This window comes from Psammomys obesus, unplaced genomic scaffold, assembly GCF_907164565.1.
Source record: "Psammomys obesus unplaced genomic scaffold, mPsaObe1.curated_primary_1811, whole genome shotgun sequence".
NCBI lineage: Eukaryota > Metazoa > Chordata > Mammalia > Rodentia > Muridae > Psammomys > Psammomys obesus.
The window spans coordinates 382973-390365 of record NW_026594354.1 but is presented as its reverse complement, the minus strand read 5'-3'; positions in this window follow the sequence as shown (position 1 = coordinate 390365).

The window sequence follows — 7393 nt, the reverse complement described above, 5'->3', positions numbered from 1 at the left end:
AAAAAAAAAAAAAAAAAAAAAAAAAAAAAAAAAAAAAAAGATGTTGTTAAGAGTTGAAGTAAGTGAGATAATGTCTATAATGAGTCATGTCGACATGCCTGGCAAAGAATCGTTGTGCAGTAAATGACAAGTATTGTTATTACTGAAGGAAACATTTGCAGTTTCAAGTGTTGCTATGAAATTTCAATGTTCTGGAAGTTTGTAAAGGATCACACTGTTGAAATATGGTTTATTTTATGTGCAATAATGACCACAAAACTACAACAAAATAAAACCTCTATTTCCCTTCTGAATTCCTCAAGTGCTGTCGAGATCCTTGTTTGTTTGCTTATGCTGGGGATCAAGTCTAAGACCTCATATATACTGAGATACTAAGCAAGCTGCATCCCCGGGGCTCTAGTTTTAACAAACAAAACCCGCTTTTTGCTTCTGTTAACTCTAGAAGCTACACAAACACGGAAGGAAAGACAATCAACAATACTGCAATTTGAGGGCAAGTGTGGTTCAAAGTAACAAGATACTTTTACTACCAAGGGATACCTTTTGACCCTGCTAAGTGCCTAGGTCCTCTTTCCTTTGAGCTAAAAGTATTATCAACCCCTAGAATCAGCACTGGGAAGGAACTTATAAATCAATTGATTCAAGCTTTTCAATCGTACTACACAACAAACAGCCAGGAGGAGGAAAGGTGGGTGGGAGAATGGAGACATAGAGGTGATTTTCGAAATATAAATGCTTGTGGTAAGATTGGCATACTAAGTCATTAGTCCCATCTTGTAAACTCTGTTAGTGTTTTCAGCATAGAGTTGGGGAAGGTTAGAGTGGTACAGAGTTAACTACTATGAAGTGGGTCCTTAGGTATTTAGATGGCCAGGCCCAGTCTTGTTCCTTCACATCAAAGAAGTCAAAAATGAAAAGGTCTATCAGAGAATAAAACCCTGTAAAGTTATGGTTATTGTTGTTCCCAGTTGGTTAAGATGAATATACTAAGGACATCATCAAACCTGAAGGAGCCTCCTGACTTCATATACCGTTCCTGAATTTTTCAAATCAGCTCCGCTGGGGTGTTAAGGAATGAAAAGAGCTCAGCCTCATCATGCCTCCCATCTTAAGAATGGGAGAATTTGGAGGTTGGAGATAAAAATAAGGTTTACACATTGAAAGTGAAGCAGGATTCTGAAAGTTTAGGATATTGCTACTAAAATGCAAAATCCAGAGATTTTTCTCTTTCATGCTTTTACTGTGTATTAACTCTCCAAACAGGGCAAAAGTGATATAGGTTAGGACCATGAGACAAATAAACTCTATAAGGATGTGGTCATATAATTTAAGAACTAAGCAAACTGTTAGTGAAGAAAGCTTTTATTTGTCCTTGAAATACCCATGTGTTATCAAGAGTGAAAGATCTCCATAGTTGAGAAGACTTAACAAAACTAGAAGCTCAGTGGAGGGGAAAACCACTCTCTGACTCTGGATGTTGAGCTACAGTAGAGAAAAGCTTGTCCATCATTTACCAGGCTGAGGGTTTGATTTCAGCATCAAAAAACCAAAACAAGGGCTAGAGAGATGACTCAGAGGTTAAGAACACTGGCTGTTCTTCCAAAGGTCCTGAGTTCAATTCCCAGCAACCACATGGTGGCTCACAAACATCTATAGTGAGATCTGGTGCCCTCTTCTGTCATGCAGTCAGAACACTGTATAAATAATAAATAAATCTTAAAAAACAAACACAAAAACAAACAAACAAAAAAAAAAGTTATCTCCCGGTCATATTCTAAAAACTACCTGAGATGATGGCAATATTGTATCTAAGTATTCTCTGCTATCTAATCTGGTAGTCACATATGGCTATTGAAAACGTGGAATATAAAAATCCTGATTAAAGAAATGACTTTTAACTCGATTTTTAAGATATCGAAACTGTAAAGTGTGTGTGTGTGTGTGTGTGTGTGTGTGTGTGTGTGTGTGTTTGTGTGTGTGTGTGTGTGTAGACAGCTGCTACTGTGCTTTCTAATATTGCAGCCTTAGTGGGTCACCACTCACCCAAGGCTTTGATGCCTATCAAGATAATGTGATTATTTCACTGCTGTCAATTTTGCAAAGTTGAAAAGCTATTTCCAGGAAGCTTAAATTGCCAACAAGAAGTTTGTTTATGTTATAAATAGGTGACGTTGAACATATCACATAAATGTCATATTCAAAATTAGTAAGATGTTTATCTGTAACTTATTATCCTCAGTAGACCTTGGATTCCTCTGCAGTTTATACTAAGTGAACTCAAGAAAGGATGTGTCTTGAAATGGCAACTATACTGCTATAAAGATTATGAAGTATATGCTTGCAAAAAACAAATTGTGAGGGCTGGGAAGGCAATTCACCAAGTAAAGTGCCTGTTGTGCAAGTAGAAAGACCTGAGCTTAGATTCCAGCACCCATGTAAAAACTCAGCACGCCACCTGCAGCTATAACTCTAGGGTGGAGAAGCAAAGATAGGAGGGGGCTCTGGAACTTACCGGCCTACCAGCCTTACTGATGCAGTAAGGTCTAAGTTCAATGGAGAGACTGTCTCAAAAATAAGGTGGGAAGAAATTCAGAAAGATACCTGTCAACAATCCCTGGCATCCATAACCATACACAGCTATGAGCACCAGCACACACCTACCTATGAGTACATAAGCATATGACATACAATAAGAAAAAAAAAACAACATATGGAGGAAACTAGTATTTCTAGTGAGGGAATTGCAAAGTTAGTAACATGAATTTGATAGAATTATCAAACCATAATATACTCTTGTATATAATAAAAAGTTATAAAAAACATAAAACAAAAGTAAAATTATATATATATATATTTTTTTTCTCAGCTTGATGCAAAATCTCTAGGAACAACTGCTCACAGTTTTCATTGTCTGTTATGCAAAAAGTACATGCCTATTTCTCAATTCGAAAATAGTTTATGAGTTTAACTTATAGTTTGATGTAAATACTGAAAAAATGCTACTTAATTTTGTTTACATGTCCCACAATTAAAAAAAAAATGTTTAGAGCAGCAGTTTTCAATCTGTGGCTTGTGACTCTTTTGGGGTCAAATTAACTTTCACAGAGGTCTCATAAGACCATCGAGAACCACAGATATTTACATTATGATTCATAACAGTAGCAAAATTATAGGTATCAAGTAGCAATGAAAATAATTTTATGGTCCAAAATAATTTTTTAATTTTTTATTAATTTATTTATTGTAATTTATTTACTTTGTATCCTGGCAGGGGGGCCCTCTTTCTTCTCCTCTCAATCCCTCCCTCCGTCCATCCCTTTTCTGCTCCTATGCCCCTCCCCAAATCCTCTGATAGGGGAGGTCTTCCTAGCCTTCCTTCTGACCCTAGTCTATTAAGTCTCACCAGGACTGGCTGCATTATCTTCCTCTGTGGCCTGGTAAGGCTGCTTTCCTCTCAGGGGAAGGTGATCAGAGAGCCTGGCACCGAGTTAAGACTCTACTGATCAAGATATGAGGTATGGAAGCAGAGGCTGAGACTCATAGCCAAACTTTGAGCAGAGTGCAGGGAATTTTATGAAAGAAGGGGGAGATAGGAAGACCTGGAGGGGACAGGAGCTCCACAAGGAGAGCAACAGAGACAAGACAAAAGAAAAAAAAAATAAAACTGGTCCCTGGGGGCCCTGCAGGCCTTGCAGAGACTTATAACCCAACCAAGGACCATGCGTGGAGTGGACTTAAAACCCATGCTCAGATGTAGTCTATAGACACAATTAATTTTTGAATTCCATTCTAAAATAAGAATTGATAATCAGAGAAGTTATTTCCAGAGAAAGTCATTTTTCAGAAAAATATTTCTTTAAACTCAGCTCTGGGGAACAGACACACTAGCTGTACTGTTTTAAAAACCGTAGCTGTTGGTTCAGGAAGAAGGCTCAGTGAGTAAAAGCCCTCGCTATAAAAACCTGAAGACCTAAGTTCAATTCTCAATCCCCAGGACCTCCATTAAAGACTTGATGCAGTGGTGTGGATCTGTAATCCCGGAACTTCTACGAGGAGATGGGAATTGGAGAAAGAAATATTGCTGAGAATCTGCTAGCCTGGAGTACAGAGAGCAACAGAAACAAGACATACTATGGCTCATCAAGGTAGAAGGCAAGAAACGACTCTTGGAAGTTGTTCATTTGCACATGCTGTGGCTGAAATAAAGAATTTAATGGAAATTACCTAGGGATCCTGAAGAGTTTTCATACATTTTTCTGAAAAAAAATATTGGGAGAATGTATGGTGATACCTGTCACAATCTACAGGAACCCCACTGCAGACAAATCAAGAAGACAGATGTCTTGAATGTTCCAGACTGGTAAGCCCCTCCCATGGGGTTTTCACGCCTCAGTGCCCCTTGCTGTTGTCTAAGAATAGATTGGATTGTTCACTGTTCTGACTTCTCCCTTTTCAATTACCAGTTCCTTCTGACTAATCTTATACAATGTCATGAAACAGAAATTTGTCACCAATGACTAGAGTCTTTTCTCCTAGAACTCATAACTTCAAATTCACAAATTGCTTTTTACTTTTAATCTTGCTTAGAATCAATTTATCTACAATTAAAATGCACTTCTTAAATTATATGAAAGTTACCACAACAATTAAGGACTAAGATTTCTAGTGTAACCAATCAGAATTTGAATTTACTAGTGTATAACTTTTACAAGTTACTTAATGTTTGTGTATTGCTCTTCCTTATTTTCAGTAAAAATGAAGAGCAAAGGCAGCCACATACTTTTAAACCTAGCCATCATTACAAATATAATTCTACAAATTCCACTGAAATACAGCATATGAAAATGAAATAATAAACACCCAATACTTTTTTGAATTATTTTTTCCATAATCTGGCCTTAGGAATTATTTATGTCTCTGGTAGCTGATACAATGAGAGCGCTATATAATAGCAGGCTATTGTACATCTCTTCCTTGTTTTACCATGTGTGTAAAGTCAAAGTAGTAGTTGGAATTCAACCCAGGCAAAAATATTGACACCATGGAGATCAGAGAACACAAGTAAGGAGAATTTGCCTTCTAAAATGGCTGTGTATGAAGCGTGGACTGGCACACCACTGCTTGTTGGTGGTGTACAAATAAAGTGAAATAATGTATGTGTGAAATGTGTTAAGTGTGTGACTCATAATATGTATTCAATAAAGAGTAATTGTTCGGGGTGGTATTATTATCATTTGATCAAATGTGTTCACTATTGTCCACTTCAATGCACTTAAATATTTCTTAGAGTATATGAAAATTTAGTAGTATTATATAGTTCTATTTTTAAAAAATTGAATTCAAATTTTTAATTGTAAATTTAATTTTATTTGTATATTTATTTATTATATTTTATTCACTTTGTATCCCAGCTACAGCTCCCTCCCTCATCTACTCCCAGTCCTACCCATCCTCTTCCTTCTCCCTTTATGCCCTTTCCTTAGTATCCTGGTAAGGGAGGACATCCCTTCTGTCTGACCCAAGCTTATCAGGTCTCATCAAGGCTGGCTTCATCATCTTCCTCTGCGGCCTGGCAAGGCTGCAACTCCTAGGGGGAAGTGATCAAAGAGCCAGTAATTGAGTTCATGTCAGAGACAGGAAACCACTTGGAAACTGAGCAGCCAATGGGCTTTCTTTGAACAGGGGTTCTGGGTCTTCTCTATGCATAATTCTTGGTTGGAGTATTGGTCTTTGAAGCCCCCCCCCCCCGGGCCCAGCTATTTTGGGTCTGATTTTCTCTTTGTGGAGTTCCGGTCCCCTCCAGGTCTTTCTATAAGCCTCTTCTTCTCTAAGGATTCCAGCAATGGAGGAGAGTTCCCCTTTCTCCACATCCTCTCCAACATGTGTTCTCAATTGAGTTTTTGATCTTAGCCATTCTGGTAGATGTAAGATGAAATCTCAGGGTCCTATGGATTTGCATTTCCTTGATGACTAAGGATGTTGAGCATTTCTTTAAGTGTTTCTCTGTCATTCGATATTTCTCTATTGTGAATTCTCTGTTTAGCTCTGTACCAATTTTTTAATTGGATTAATTGATTTGTTGCTTTTTAACTTCTTGAGTTCTTTATATATTCTGGATACTAGCCCTCTGTCAGATATAGGGTTGGTGAAGACCCTTTCCCAATCTGTAGACTGTCATTTTGTTGTTGACAGACAACAAAGCTTTACAGAAGCTTTTCAGTTTCATGAGGTCCCATTTATTGATTGTTGCTCTTAGAGCATATGCTCTTGGTGTTCTGTTCATGAAGTTGTCTCCTGTACCAGTTGAGTTTAAGGCTCTTCCCCACTTTTTCTTCTAACAGGTTTATTGTGTCTGGTTTGATGTGGAGATCTTTGATCCACTTGGACTTTAATTTTGGGCAGGGTGATAAACATCGATCTATTTGCATTGTTCTATATGTAGACATCCAGTTACACCAGCACCATTTGTTGAAGATTCTATTTTTTTTTTATTTTATGGTTTTGGCTTCTTTGTCAAAAATCAAGTATCCATAGGTGTGTCTGTTTATTTCTGGGTCTTATATTCAATTCCATTGATCCACCATTCTGTTTCTATGCCAGTACTATGTAGTTTTATTATTATTGCTCTATAGTACAGCTTCAGATCAGTGATGGAGATACCTCCAGATAATATGTTACTGTACAGGATTGTTTTAGCAATTCTGGTTTTTATTGTTTTTCCATATGAAATTGAGAATTGTTCTTTAAAGGTCTGTAAAGAATTATGTTTGTAATTTGATGGGACTTGCATTGATTCTGTTGATTGCTTTTGACAGGATGGCCATTTTCACTATATAAATCCTACTGATCCATGAGCATGGGAGATCTTCCATCTTCTGATAACTTTTTTAATTTCTTGCATCAGAGACTTGAAAGTTGTTTTTTTTTTTTTTTTCAAAGAGCTCTTTCACTTGCTTGGTTAGAGTCATACCAAGGTACTTTATGTTATTAATGGCTACAACACATGCTGGAGAGGATGTGAAGAAAGAGGAACTTTCTTCCATTGCTGGTGGGAATGTAAACATGTACAACCACTTTGGAAATTAATCTGGTGCTTTCTCAGACAATTAGGAATAGTGCTTCCTCAAGATTCAGCTATACCAGTCCTAAGCATATATCCAAAAGATGCTCAAGTATACAACAAGGACATTTGCTCAACCATGTTTGTAGCAGCTTTATTTGTAATAACCAGAACCTGGGAACACCCCAGATGTCCCTCTACTGAATTGCCAGAACCTGGAAACACCCCAGATGTCCCTCAACTGAAGAATGGATACAAAAATTGCATTACATTTACACAATGGAAAGGCAAATGGTATAGACATCACATCGGAAGAGGGAGAAAACAGGGAAC